At 38.7% G+C, this 16,090-nt stretch overlaps 1 long non-coding RNA gene across 1 annotated transcript in view; it reads right to left on the reverse strand.

The window, feature by feature from the left end:
- Window positions 1-13,645, reverse strand: part of LOC124555038 — a 31,970-nt gene extending 18,325 nt beyond the window's left edge. The window contains exon 1 of the long non-coding RNA XR_006968509.1: window positions 13,525-13,645. This is a non-coding gene — a long non-coding RNA (uncharacterized LOC124555038). The remainder of the gene's footprint in view (window positions 1-13,524) is intronic.
- Window positions 13,646-16,090: the final 2,445 nt, after the last annotated feature.

A 16,090-nucleotide genomic window follows, 5' to 3' on the forward strand; every position in this document is an offset into this window, starting at 1 on the left:
CCCAAGCTTATGATCCTAACAGCCAACAAAAGCTCCACCCCTCTGGTTACGAACTGCAGGGATTATCTAGCAGAGTGGTTCCACCAGCTGTCTGATATACCCACCTAAAAACCCTGTCACAAAGAGTCTATTCCAGAAATCCAGCATGATCACTAGTCCCTCCTCATACCCTTAAGTCCATCTCAGAGGCTCTCCGTTGAGTCTGTCTCTCTCCTCAACACCACCACTCCCCACAGTGCTACCTTCTACATGCTTTCTGAAGTCCATAAACCCAACCACTCAGGATGCCCTACTGCCACACTGAGGGCACCTTTCCTCTTGTGCAGCACTACATGCAGCCTATAACCTGTAACCTACCCTCTAATATAAAAGACACTAACCACATCCACTGCCGACTCTGCACAGTTCCTTTTCCTTTACCACTCAGAGCCCTGCTCAGCCCTATCAATGCCACCTCCCTCTACACTAACATCCCAAATGACAATGGCCCTGTTACCATTTAACATTGACTTTACCAATGGCAAACCAACTCCAAACCTGCAATCTCCTTTCCGGTCACCGTGATCAATTTTATTCTCGCCCACAATTATTACTCCTTTGAAGGGATCAACTACAGATGAACCTGTTGTACAGCAATGAACAACCACAAGTAAGCGTTCTATGCCAACCTATTCACAGGCTATCAAGGGGAGTGCATCCTAACCACTCAGAATCTAAAAACAGTCACCTGGTTCAGATTAACTGATGACATTTTTGTGATCTGGACCAAGGGTGAAAAAAACCCTGTTGACATGCTTCCAGAATCTCAACACCACCTCTCCAATCATTTCACCTAGTCCTCCTCAATGCAACATGCCAACTTCCTTGATGTTGACCTTCACCTCAAGGATAAATCAGTGCCTCTGTCTCCATCAGATGTGTCAACCACAACCAATACCTCCATTCTGACAGCTGACATCCATTTCATACCAAGAAGTCCCTTCCATACAGCTTCAGTACCACTGGTCCTCACATCTTTAGTGTCATACAGTCACTCTCCAAATATGCCAAGAATCTCACTGAGGCCTTCACAGACCGAAATTAATCTCTCAACCTCACCCAGAAACAGATCTCCCATACGTAGTCTCTCAACTTACCTAACATCTCTCACACATCCATTGTGTATGAGGATGGATCCCATAGTGGAAATAACCATCTACAACTTAAGCACATCAAAATAAATTAAGGAACAGACAACAGATTCTGTAGGGTTTAAAGTAGTATTAGTTGTTGGGTAACTCATTAAGAGATTTTTTTGTAGTTTTTTTATTAGCAGATTTAGTTGTGGTACTAAAAGAATTAAGTACTAGAAATACATAGTTAATAAATATATTGCTATTGAAGTAAATGTGATTTGTGTGCCCTGTTTTAGTTTTTCAGGTAATATACTGTAATTATGAAGAAAAAAATATCCACTGTCTGGCCATAATGGAGAGCTATCCTCGAGGCTCAATACCACTAAGGGCTGGAGCAAGTCAATCACATTCTCTGCCAGTGTTCTGAATACCTCTAGCCATGACTGGAAAGGAGAAATATCCTACCTACTATACTCACCACCCCTTCCACAGTGGTATCCTGCTGCGTGCCAACCCTACGCAATATCTCTGCCCATCCATACTCCGTCCCTTGTCCCAAACCCTTGCATCAAGGATCATATCCCTGCAATAGACTTAAATGCAAAACCTATCCCATAAATCCTCCCTCTACCACCTACTTCAGTCCTGTCACAGACATCTTCTGCATCGTAAAAGTAAGGACTGCTTGTAAAAGGAGCCATTTCATTACAAACTATGATGCAACCACTCTGCGGCTATCTGCACGGGCATGAAACTACCAAGTTGTCTGCATGAATGGCCACCGCCAATCAGTGGCTAATGTGCAGCTGGATCACTTTGTTGCTGAGTATTCTGCTTAGTATGATGTGCTTTACTTTAATGACTACTTCACAGCTGGCACCCTCTGAATTATTTCCACCTACTACAGATTTTTGGAACTGTGCAGCATAACCTCCCCCTAAAACATATACTTTTTCCACGTAAAGTCCTTGGCCTCAGTCTCCAGCAGTCCCTGTCCTAAACCTAGCAATTAACTTCTCCGCTTCCCCTCCGATACTGCACATGCTTCCTGATCCACCAATGCAGCTTCCAGTCTTTTCCCCTTCCCTATTTGTTTGTGGTGCTGTAGTGCTAACAAGAAGAGACTCTGACATTTTACGTATCACTCCATATAAAGCACTAATGGATCCTCAGTCTCAGCAACTTAAGAGTAGAGTAGTGATTTGTTCAGGAAAAATAAATAATGTTCACACAACAAGTTGTGACAATTTATACACTATGCAGCTGAAGTCAACTAAAAATTTTCTTCTCATTACATTTAATAATTTGTTTTGCCTGGGCTCTGTTGCATACTGGTTCATACTTAGACTGTCCATTTATCAGTAAACAGAAGAAACCTTACACAAGATAGAAGAAAACTGCATTTGAAAACATTGCAAACAGTAGTGTCAAAATGCTGTAGAATTTTATCATGAAGATGATACAATACACTTGCCACATGCACTTTATTATTCTGTATCAGAAGAACAAGAAAAAACCAGTTTTCTTCTATTTTAACATATTATTATAATATTATTCTTAAAGTGGCAATTATTACTGACAACAAATTTGGCACAACTACTGCATTATTGTAAATAGTTAAATATCCTGAATTAATAGGCAATGTCTTAAGTATTGTCAGTATTCTATAAATTAAATGAAATCTTAAAATTTTGTTAGTAGTTTGATTTCAGATAGTGATAGTAGTAAACTATGTTGTGAGACATAATAAAGTGTTTTCATAACTTCAAACAGCTCATTTAAAATACATTTCAGAGCACTGTAACCTGTCCAGATAAAAGAGCATGTTAAAGCACTCACTTCCAGGACACATAAAGGCACATCAGCTAAATGTCAAATCCACCTCATATATTAATAATGCGGTTTATGGGCTATTCTGGCTATGATTTTTAGCCAGTTTCCATACTTTACCTTGTATATAAAACCATTTAAGAAGATAGGGCAGACTAACAGCAGCCTCTCAGCACATTTACTCTCTCATATGAAGTTTGGTATGAGGAACCAGTAACACTTTTGGGAAAAAAAATTGGTAGCATTTTTAAATATAAGTGTAGGATCAAAAGTACCAGTAGCACTTATTATAAGCAAATTTGCCTACTCAAGGACAGAAGGAGGGAATGCACAGCCCTAAAAATATCTGAGAGAGTCCTTTGTGAATTAAATGTGCTGGCAGCTAATGAAAGACTGAAATAGACATTAAACTCATTTTTCACTTGGAATCTTCTCCTATACCACATACTGAGATTGAAGTATACCACATACTGAGATTGAAGTAAAGATTGACTTATGTAAATGATGAGCATATAGCAATATTTCGACTATACAAACCTATTTCTCTTTCTATATAATTGGAAATGGTCACCAATATACTCCTAGAACATGCAAATAACTACAAAATACTTCTTCAATAACCATCTAAAAGATGCTCTGAGTGAACACTCATGTTATGTCACTAGAGCCATTCCTAATCAGAACATATCTGGTGCCAGGACGTCATATTATGTACAAAAAAATTCCTACACATTTAGAAGAAAATCAATGTATTGGGAATTCCTCTGCGGTACACAATGGGTTTTTATGGATAAACAACTCTAATATATATCTAAGAACACTTGTGCTATCTGTCAGACATTTTATATCTTTGTATAGAATATTAAAGAGTTTTATGGCTGAGAATTGCATTCCTTTCTGTGCCACAGTTAGATTCACCAAGGGGAAGTGCAGATCACTTTTTATTCTGGCATTGTATAGGCGAATATCTCTGTTACTTTCAAACTACAGTGAGTTGAGAATGAAAGTTCAAATATTTGAAATGGCTCTGAGCACTATGGGACTTAACATCTGTGGTCATCAGTCCCCTAGAACTTAGAACTACTTAAACCTAACTAACCTAAGGACATCACACACATCCATGCCCGAGGCAGGATTCGAACCTGCGACCGTAGCAATCACGAGAATGAATGTAATGAGGTAATAAATGTGCTGCAACGATGTGTTTAAAATTCCCTATTGCTTAACAGATTCCTCAAAAATTTATATGTGTTGTCATCACATTTAATTCTAATTACTTTCTTTTGTGTAGAGAATACTTTTTGCCTAAGTGGTGAGTTATCCTGGGATAAACTGATTAATCACTAACATTTGACGTGAACAGCAATGGACCCATAATAGAACTCTTAGGATTAATCAGTGTATTTTCTCCCCATGAAGGTGAAATGGTATCTCTCTTTGCAATTTCAATACAACAAATAACCAAAATTGCAAAATATCTCTATTACTTGATCATGTCTAGTTTTGGGTTTTTATTCATAACCCATCCTCAAATCATCCATCCAATCAGAATAAATGTTACTCCAGACACCAAAAATTCATTACAGTCAGTTTGCACAGAAGTACAAAGAAAGTGATCACAAAACTGGATACACATTTCATGATCATTTGCACTGCACTCCATTTTGCTAATAATTGTCATGATTTTTTGCTGTGTGGAATAATATTCGTTCTGCTTCGATGGATGATCTGAGAATGAGTTATGAATAAAAACCTAAAACTGGTGATCATCAAGTAATAAAAAGAGCATTTTGCAACTTTAGCTGTTTGTCATATGGAAATGGTATCACAAGTTGCTGGCCCTTCAACAACCTAGCATGCTGGAAGCCTGTGTCCCTCTTTGTATTACCCACAAGCCTAGTGTAACATTTTTCATCCTGATTCATAAATAGGAACTAAATCTGGCATGTGCTGAACAAGCTATCGCATAAAAACTTAATTTCTCTTATGGTACATTGTGATTGAACAATAAAAACTCTTTAATAAGTCAGAGACAATTCCAGCTGATGATCCTTTACCATTTAAAAAATTTTACTATCTGTTAACTGAAGGCATTATCAGCTTTATCAATAGAGTGATTCTTTTGAGATCCCAACGGTGATTTTGTAAGTATCTCATTACTAGTCAGAGGGCTGACAACAATTAGAAAGTTACATAAGAGGTAAGAGTTGTCAATATTTAGTAACATCTGTGAAGTCAGCTTTCTTATAAAATATGCCCAACAATGGTGTACATTAACATGTATGAGAAAGTTCACTCTGAGCTAATCAAATAACTGCAGCCACAAAACTGAATTATGTACACAATACACAATGGATCAGAAACATATGATTAATACAAAGAGAAAACACTCACCAAATGAAACAATCACACTGATGGTATGGATGGCAACTGTAAATGAGTTTTTGTTCCTGTGTTCGATAACAGATTAATCACATTCTAGGAAAGGGTATGGGCATTTCTGGTATCAGACAGTAAGGGCTACACAACAGAAAACCTATATTTCTAATAGTTTGTGAAATTTTAAGAGAGTCAAGGAGAAAAAGTAAACAAGTAGCTTTCCTTTATGAGTTTTGGCAAGAAATAGGATTTGGTAGTGAACATTTGACTAGAGAAAATTCTGTCTTACAGTACTACAGCTATCATTCTTGCACAGTTGGAGTTTCACATCAAGTCATGCAAATGAGTGCTCACACTGATGGGTATACGAGGGTGTCCCTTAAATACCAGAATAACAATACTGTGGGCAGATCTTGTGTCATATGTATTTCTGCCACTAGGCACGTATAGTGCAACTTACTGCTAGTACAGTGCACCTGTGTTGTCATTTGGCTTGTTCTGTTCATCTGCAGTGATTGTTTTTGCTGGCACTGTTTTATTCTTGTTTCACTTTTATGATGACAAGTTTAAGTGAACAACACCTAGCTGTGAAATTTTATTTTCTACTTGGTAAATATGTTGCTGAAACTGTTTTAATGTTGAAAACAGCTTACCAAGATGAAGCTATGGGAAAAACTCAAGCATACGAGTAGTTTGCTCAATTTAAAACTGGCGACATGTCAATTGATGTTAAACCTTTTTCTGGACATCAGTCAACTGCCCAAATCAATGATAGTTTGTGCCATTGGGTCAGACCATCAATTAAACCTTTACTTGGAAGTTTTAAACACAACAGTGTTTATCAAAAAAGACTTGATTTGTGGGAGACAGGAAATGGTTCTACCAACACGACAATGCACCTGCACACACAGCCATCTCTGTTAGTTTTTGGGTAAAATTGGCATGCACCTTACTCACCTGACTTCTCTCTCTTCGACTTTTTCTTATTTCCATGGATGAAAAGGTGCATGAAAGGACACCAATCTGACAACATTAAAGAAGTCAAAAAAGGAGGTAGAAGCTTTCGGCTATTTCTAAAGATGACTACAAAAAATGTTTTGAACATTGGAAGTGCCAGTGGGAGAAAAGTATTAGTTATAATGGAAAGTATTTTCAAGGGGATCAGGTCATTTTGTACATAGTTTGAAAATATATAGCTTCTAAAAAATAATTCCAGTTTTTCTTTTTGGGTATCCCATAATATTAGATGGAATAAGTATTAACTTGCACTTTGATCATATTTGTTGGATCCTAAGATTGATGAGGTTGTTGTCTTTGATACATTTAAGTGAGTTGAAAGAGACATTAACATCCAACATTTAAGTATTTGTGCATTTATCTTCAACAAAATATAGAGCTAATAAGGAAATTAAGTTTCTGAAATAACACAGTTTTATGAGTCATGAAATTAAACACAAACACAATTTCCAAATATATTTTGTCTCATTCTTCTCTAACATTTTACTCTAGTCACTAGTGTATAAGTTGTCAGAAATACATTATTTTGTCTTCTGGCATTCAGAACCAAAATAAAACCATATGTTATAGCAAACTCCAGGAAGAGAAAGAGATTTGAGTGCTGAAGGTTAAAAAAGGAAGGCAGTTCACCCAGGCCCCAACATCAGATTAATTCACCTGTAGGAGATCCTCGTCATGAGGTCATAGTGACCTGCCTTTACTTTCTAACCTTCTACATCTACTTTTATTTCACAATCCACTATGGTGGAAGGTACCTTGTACCACAACTAATAATTCCCTTTCCTATCTCACTCACAAATCGAACAATGGAGAAATAAATGTCTGTTTGCTTAAATATGAACACTAATTTCTTTTTTCTTCTTTTCATGATCTTTACTGTGGCAATAAAGTTGTTCTGTGGTCTTTCACAGCGGCTTATTCTCTAATTTTTTTCAATAGGTGTTTCATGACAAGAACATAAACTTCCCTCCAGAAAATTGCCAGCATTGAGGATATGAATTCAACAAGTCATTGGAAGTCACATGCAGAAATACTGAGCCATCCTGCCTCTATTCCCATTCTTAATTGTGAATGAGTTGCTGATGCAGGATTTTTGTACATGAACTGACCTCTCAATTATGTCCCATAAATGTTTGACAGGATTCATATCAAGCAGTCTGGGTGGCCAAATCATTTGGTCAAATCATCCAGAATGTTCTTCAAATACAAACAACTGTGGCCCAGGGACATGGTGCATTTTCATCCATAAAAAGTTTATCATTGTTTGGGAACATGAAGTCCATGAATGGCTGCAAATGCTCTCAAAATAGCCAAACAAAACCATTTACATTCAATAATTCGTTCAGTTGTACCAGAGGACCCAGTCTGTTCCATGTACACCCACCCCACACAATTATGGAGCCGCCAACAGCTTGCACAGTGCCTTGTTGACAACATGGTCCATGGCTTCGAGGGGTCTGTGACACACTCGATCCCTACCATCAGCTCTTACAAAGTGAAATTAGGACTCATCTGACCAAGCCTTGGTTTTCCAGCCATCTAGTGTCGAAAGGATATGATTATGAGCTCAGAAGAGGCAATGCAGGTGATTTAGTGCTGTCAGCAAAGGTATTCACATTGGTCATCTCTGCCACAGCCCAATAATAGCAAATTTCACCATACTGTCCTAACAGATACGTTTGTCGCATATTCCACATTGAATTCTGCGTTGTTTTTTTTTTTTTTTTTTTTTTTTTTTTTTTTTTTTTTTTTTTTTTTTTTTTAATGCAGTGTTGCTTGTCTGATTAGCGCTGACACTCTACCCAAAAGCCACTGCTCTCCATCATTAAGTGAAGGCCATTGGAAATTGCATTTTCTGAAAGGTGATGCCTGAAATTTGGTATTGCCAGCAAACACTTGACACTGTGGATCTTGGAATATTGAAGTCCACAATGATTTCCGAAAAGGTTTCCCAAGCCCCAGATTTGTAGGCTGTCTCGCTCACATATGATAGGTGTGTTATGGGAGTAGTATCGACCTGCTTTTTTGACCTGTTATAGAGGAGCCATACATGCACATGGGCATACATGGGAGAATGTCGAAATGAATAGAGCAGGAGATGGACAGAGAGAGATAGCAGGAGAGAATAGGTAATTACGGAGGGAGCAGGAAGGGAGAATGAGGTGGACACAAAGACAGGAGGATGAAGAGTTAGAGGTGGGAAGGGGGATGGAGGAAATATATGCAAATATGTATAAAATGCGTATATGGTCAAGGCCACAGGGGAAAGGCTAGTCATAAAATACTTTCATTACATTGCATTTTTCATCAAGTATTGAGTAGTCCGCCCCTGGTAGCTGAGTGGTCAGCACGACGGAATGTCATACCAAACGGCCCGGGTTCGATTCCCAGCTCGGTCGGAGATTTTCTCCGCTCAGGGACTGGGTGATGTGTTGTCCTTATCATTATCATTTCATCCCCATAGACACGCAATTTGCCGAACTGGCGTCAACTAGAAAGCCTTGCACCAGGCGAACGGTCTACTCGACGGGAGGCCCTAGCCACACGACATTTCCATTTCCATCAAGTATTGAGTGCAAATGGTGCACCAGAGTAACATTTACATAATTCCTTAACACTGATTAGCCAGAACATTATGACCAATAACCCACTATCGATATAAACCCCTCCAGGTGACAGCAAAGTGAAGCGCAAGGAATGACTACTAGTCAGACACACACACAGTGCATGTAGTATCAGTGAGTGTGCTGACCATGTTCAGAATGAGTAATGCACACCACCTGTCTGAGTTTCACCAAGGGCAGATTGTGATAGCCTGGAAGTTCAGCATGAGCATTTCAGAAACTTCATAACTTGCCGGGTGTTTGAGGAGTTCTGTGGTGAGTGTCTTCAACATGTGGCAAAACCAAGGTAAAACCACGTGCAGACACTGTGCAGTTGGGCGACCACCCCTCATTACGGGTGTCAGATGTCATAGGCTGGGCATACTCGTAAAACAGTACTCATGGTGGAATGTGGTGGAACTAACATCAGACTTTAATACTGGGCAGAATACAAGTGTGTCTGAACACACAGTGCACTGTACACTCCTAATGATGGGAGTCTGCAGCCGACGACACATACATGTGCCAATGTTAACATCATGATGCCTACAACTGAAACTGACATAGGTACGTGACGATTGGTACTGGATGGTGGGGCAGTAGCAGAGTGCCACAAGGTCTGATGCTGATGAATACTGAAACCTTCTTCATCATGCCAATTGGAGGGTGCAAATCAGTCATCTTCCAGGGGAACAGCTTCTTGATAGCTGTACCATAGGATCAAGACAGGGCGGTGAGATCTCCATTATGCTCTGGGGTACATTCATGTGGGCATCCATGGGTCCAGTTGAGCTGGTGCATGATGGCCAAGGATTAACGTACACTGGTTGCAGACCATGCACACTGCTTGATGAGGATGATGTTTCCTGACAGCAGTGGCATCTTCCAGCAAGATAATGTGACATGCCACAATGCCAGGAGTGTGACAGAGTTGTCTGAGGAACACAGTAGCGATTTCCAGTTAGCATGCTGCCCCCCCCCCCCTCCGCCCTACTCCCCAACTTGCCAGATCTGAGCCCGATCAAACTCATCCGGGATGTGATTGAACGTGGCGTCGAAGGACATCGCCCCACCCCATTCCAGTAATTTACGGGAATTAGTTGACTTGCGTGTGCAGACGTGGTGCCAGCTCCATCCAGCGATCTAGCAAGGCCTGGTTGATTCCACACCACAATGCATCATTGTTGTTATCAATGCCAAAGGTGGACATACCGGCTTTTAGGCAGGTGGTCATAATGTTCTGACTGATCAGTACATGTCAGTAATGTCAATTTACTTCCAAAATGGGTGCCTAACAAAATCCACTACTGTAAAAGTAACTTCCATCATAGGATGCACTTCAGCTGAACACTTCATAAAAATGACTCTCAATTTGGAGTACCAATAAAAACAAAATAACTCACTGTAGGTTGACACATAAAGTTGGTTTTCTAAGGTCAGTTACAGTTAAAAGAAATGATAAAAACCTATGTATTTGTGAAAGTTTTGGAGAATCAGCAGCAATTTCTACACTCTCAAATTAGTCATGTTCATATTAAAACATGTAAAGCAGTTTTTATTTACTTTAACATCCTTCATTAGAAAAATTGCTAAGAAAACGATAATGAAGCCTCTACCAGATTACTGCACAGTATACAATGTATCCAGATGAGGCTGATAATGGATAGATGAAATGGGAAAATAGGTTGTCTTAGTGGTGATGCTTTTGTTTCCCTGCAAAAAAAAAAAATCATGTCTAGTAGTAGATGCATGGAAATGTGACCAATTATCTGTCTATAATAAATTTGTTTCAGTAAATTCTAAAACTAATTTTCACTGACTATGCCAATAACATCCTAAAGTTCCTCACATTACACATTGTTGGGGGATGTGAACATAAAATTATTTCAATTTAATGTTGAACTGATGGGTATTACCATTCATTTCTTTCATAATCTGCCCTTAGCTGGCTAAAGAAGGACATTTATCATTAGGAAGATATTCAGATGTCATAATTCATACAGTGAAGTGTTGGAAGTCTATACCAATAAAAGAACAATGTCACCCCCATATGTGAAAGGCACATAACTGTGTCATAGCAATAGTTTATTTAGGAAGGACTACTTAAGGAACATGTAGCAGCATGAATGTAACATAACTGCAGTCAAATCTCCATTTACAAGGTTTAATTAGTGTGTCTCATCAAAAATAAATGAGTTGAAACTGCTGATAATTAAATAAACTGACAGAGATTCTGAACATTTCCTTGGGCAGTGTCATCAACACATTGCATTAATTGCTTTAGCAGCACCTACACTAGGTCAGAAGTGCACTTGTTCAATAGAAGATAAGAATGGGGTTTGATTACAGGCTACTTATAGCTGAAATTGGTAAGAATTCTCTCACTCCCACTACTACAAGTGTTGAAAGTAGCCTTTATCATTACCATTAGCCCTATAAAATCAATAATGAAGACACAAATTAGACAGCATCTGATTTTCCATCAGCTTTGAGTGGCATAAAATCACATTTCTAGCATTCATTTTCCCACAACCATTGGTTAAAATATGACAGAACATGTAACTGTGGCGAAACTTAGGGGCAAACATCTATGTCAGTATCTCACACTAAGAAATCCTTCATCTAAGCTATAGTTGTTCTCTTTCTCCACGCTTCTACAACTAAGCTATGACTCCTTTTCTAATGAACTCAATGACAGTGGGATGCTAAATTATCTTCTCAGTGTTAGCTGAAACGCTGTTGAAGATGATTTTAGCAATGTTTTGAAGTAAATGACACATATCAGATTATTAAAATGGAGAGTTACAAGTCTGCAAGGTATGGTGCTGCATATTAGAGATGGTGTCTGCCAGGGAGTTATCATGTAAAAGTGTATTTCTTAAACAGGAATGAATATGTGTGTTTGTTTGTAAGTGTGTGGGACTGGATTGTTCAAAAACAGTGCAAATGGTTCTGAGCACTATGGGACCTAACGTATGAGGCCATCAGCCCCCTAAACTTAGAACTACTTAAACCTAACTAACCTAAGGACATCACACACATCCATGCCCGAGGCAAGATTCGAACCTGTGACCTTTGCAGCAGCGCGGTTCCGGACTGAAGCGCTTAGAACAGTTCGGCCGCAAGGGCCAGCTGGGACAGGATGAGTGGTGGTAGTATGTGGTGAGAGAAAACTATATATGCCATTTATCCCCTCACTGAAGATAGATTCTCATGATCTTAAAATACCTCGTATATTGATCAGGATGATCCATGTTTGCTCTAACTCCATTGGCTACCTCTGTAAAGCTCACACACTTCTTGGATTGTAAATAAGGGACGAAATATCGTAACAGATATTGGATACCAATAATAAATTAAAACTTTTCAAAACAGTTAAAGTAAATCATAACTTTAAACAATAATGGCAGCAGGATCCTGGTGTGTTGGAAGCAGTACTGTTATGACAAGAAGTGGCCATTGACACGATCAAATATTATTAAGTACCATGTCAAAGACAGTAATGAAAATAATTTTTTTTATATTACTGAACAATTAAACAAATAAGTGTAAAGACATATGCATGATGTTCTCTTCTGCTTTTGATGCACTGCATCTAACTGGCTGTGAGCCTGTTGTGGCATAATATTTAATATCTGTAGTTAGATTAAAATTTGCACCTATATATGGGCAGCAGAATTGTATGGTACTAAAATCTATATTCATACTCTGTAAACCACTGCTAACTGCATGGCATCAGGTATGTCCCATCATACCAACACCAGTTACTAGGGCTTTTGACTGTTCCACTCACATATGTAATGTGGGAAGGATGACTCTTGAAATGCCACTGTGTGTGCCGTACTTAATCGATAAGTTTGTCCTAACGATCACTGTAGGTGTGATAAGCTAGGGATTGTAGTATTTTCTTCAGGCCATCATTTAAAGCCTCTTCTCAAAACTTTGTAAGCAGACTTCTGTGGGCTACTTGATGTCTATCCTCAAGGATCTGCCATTTCAGTTCTTTCAACATCTCTGTGACATTCATCCAGAGATAAAGCAAATCTGTAACCATTCCTGCTGCCATCATCTCTATACGTTCATTATCGCCTGTTAGTCCTATTTGGTATACAAGTTCCACACACATGAGTAATATTCTATGATGGGTTACACGAGTGATTTATAAGCTATTAGTGTTTCCTTTGTAGACTTACTGCATTTCCCTAATATTCTACCAATAACCAAAAGTCTGCCACCTGCTTTACCCATGACTGAGCTTACGTCGTCGTTTAATTTCATGTCACTACAAAGAGTTACACCCAAGTATTTGTATGAATTGACGGATTCCAACTGTGACTGATGGATGTTAGTGTCATAAACTGCTTCCAAGATCATGATGAATACATGATGAAACTACACATAAACATCTGCAGTAAACAGAAATCCCATAAATACATATCCTTGAAGCTTCTGCAACTAGGTGAACTTACCTGGCCCTATTTCAAACAGGAAGAGTACTTGAATGTGAGTGAGAAGTACAGCAGAGAATGTTTTACTCATAGGACTGTGTCAATTGTGCGGTTTTTTATAGACCTACATACCTTGCATAACGTAGTACTAAAAGAAAAACTCATTCCCTTTTTTCTTCTTCATTTGGATGTGTGTCTTCTTGAGGCTTTTGGTCCCTTGGCTGACCCAAGAAATATTGGAGAACGATTTTAAATCTTCTGCACGAAAAGAGAACTCCCCAAGCAGTGACAAACAAAGCCATTGCGTACATAGTTATTTCCATAAACATGGTTCTACGTTACGTAAGTAGCACCTGTCCCAGCACGAGTACCAAAGGCCTACCGCTGGAGTGGTGAATGTCGGTTGCAATTTTGAAACAGTTGACAGCAGTCTGCGATAGTAAAGGGTCAGAAAAGTAAAAACATTTTGTGCGATCGTTGGACTCGAAAGAAAATACAGTTTTCACATTCATTTAATGAAAACCACTCCAGATGCTATTGGAAACTACTGCGTCCACGTTGTCCCTCTGCACAAAATTTTTCCGAAGAACTTAAAAATGGCCTGCTGCAAAATACGAAACCAGTAGTGGACGCAATAAAGTTCTCAATGCCAACTTGAGCGATCTTCAATAAAAAAGGAAGAGGGTTGCGGATTCAGCACATCTTCCGAACATGGAGTAACTAATCGTTTTATTAGTGCAGACCCATCTCTCTTTTGATGTACCGGTAACATAGTGATTGTAGCCATCTTCCTGAAGCAGCTGTTTTGTCTATACAGCTTGCTTCCCTGACCATTCAGCTTGAGTTCATGCACAATTGTCCCACATGAATATGAATCAAATATCACATATAGCACTGTAGCCGTAATTCATGAAACAAGACACAATTCACCATCCACTAATGATACGGCGCAAATTTCATCCCGCAATCGAAAATTAGAATTATTGGTACACATTCTCTCATTTAGTGTCACGTTTTTCGTTACGGATATGTACGACGTTAATATGAATGAGTGGTGTCTGTTCCTTTGGACCAGTGGCGTAGCGTGGTTGTAAAGGTTGGGGAGAGACTATATTTATTATAGGTAGACAAAAAGTACAATAAACTATAATTTAAACAGATGAAACAAAATGCATCAAATAAAACAACAACTACTACTACTACTACTACTACCACTACCGCTGCCACTAATAACAATAATAATAATAATAATAATAATAACTAACTTGTTCAAGAAACGATGACAAATTTGTAGAACTCCAGCAGCAAGAGAAGAAGCACTTACATTTTCTTGTATACAAGCGCAATGCGCCTGTCTTTTCTTCCCACAAATGAGTCTATATCTCGGTCTACAAAGATCTGATCACTGGATAGCTCACCAATTAGTGTCTTTTCTATTGCTAACGTGCTCAAACACGACAGCCGGGTGTTGGACATTGAATTCCTTGAATAATTCTTCACTCGTTTAAGAGTACTCATGCTTCGTTCACTGCTTGCTGTAGTTGCAGGTAGGATCAAAACCAAACGCAGGAACTTCGTTGTTTCTTCATAAACACAGTCTAAATCATTGTTGACAGTGTACTTTAAGAGGATTCTTGGAGATGGTTGTTTTTTCACATCAGCGTATATGTTACAGAGTGCATTTTCAAGTTGTTCTTGTTTGAAAAGAGGGTACTGTTCTAATAACTGAAGCAGTTTCAACTTTGGGAATTCTTTTTGATAGTTCGAGAAACACTTTTCGTTCTAAAGTTCACAAATTGAATTTGGGGAAACGCTTGAAATCTTCTTTCCATCTGAACAATTTGCAAATGCAGTATCTCGTAAGTTAGTGCCCTGAGAGATGTCTTTTGACTGTCACGGAATGATAAGTTGCCATTCAAACACAAACTGCATTTAATGCATTCATCAACGAATGTTTCCGTTCTTAATTGCCGTAAGTTTCTCAGAACAGTTCTTATTTCGTCGTGCCAAGCAGTTATACTAACACATTTTGGCTGAAGAACATTAAAGAATTGAACAACATAAACAAAGCAGTCTCGGTAGAAACAAAGCAAGTAGACAAACGTAGGATCATCCATCCGTCGTTTCATTCTCACAGCACAGCTCAAAGATTCAGGGTCCCACTGAGAGTCTGTATCATCAATTGTATAATTTAAAACACCATATAGCTCTGAGAACTGACTAGATATTGTTCAAACTGCCCTGGAATGAAAGTTAGTTCTCGTTTACAAAGAATTACAATTGCCTGAATAATACAAGCCAATACTCTCCTATTGGATACAACTTGTTCGTTGTATTTTATTGCTGTCAGCCGAGCGGCTTCAGAAAGGGCGTGCTCAGTTCTACTTTTGCCCAATAACAGAAATGATTCTTTGTTCTGCAGGTGATGTTTTGATATCTGGTGCTTTGGTGCATTCCGGTCAAAGTTTTTTATTGTACAAATGCCCTCATTGCACTATTCCTTTTCACCACCAAACAGAAGACATATATAACAATATAATCTGTTATTAACTGCAATCGCAGTCAGCCAAGTATACTTTTCGTACCAGGCTGTCTGAAAAGTGAGTTTTTGTTTGGCTTCACTTAAAAACTACACTGAGTATAGGAGTAGGTCGTTAGTCCTTCAATTCGAACTTTTATTTGTACGGTATGTTAATGT

The sequence above is a fragment of the Schistocerca americana genome, chromosome X, assembly GCF_021461395.2.
Source record: "Schistocerca americana isolate TAMUIC-IGC-003095 chromosome X, iqSchAmer2.1, whole genome shotgun sequence".
NCBI classification, from domain to species: Eukaryota; Metazoa; Arthropoda; class Insecta; order Orthoptera; family Acrididae; genus Schistocerca; species Schistocerca americana.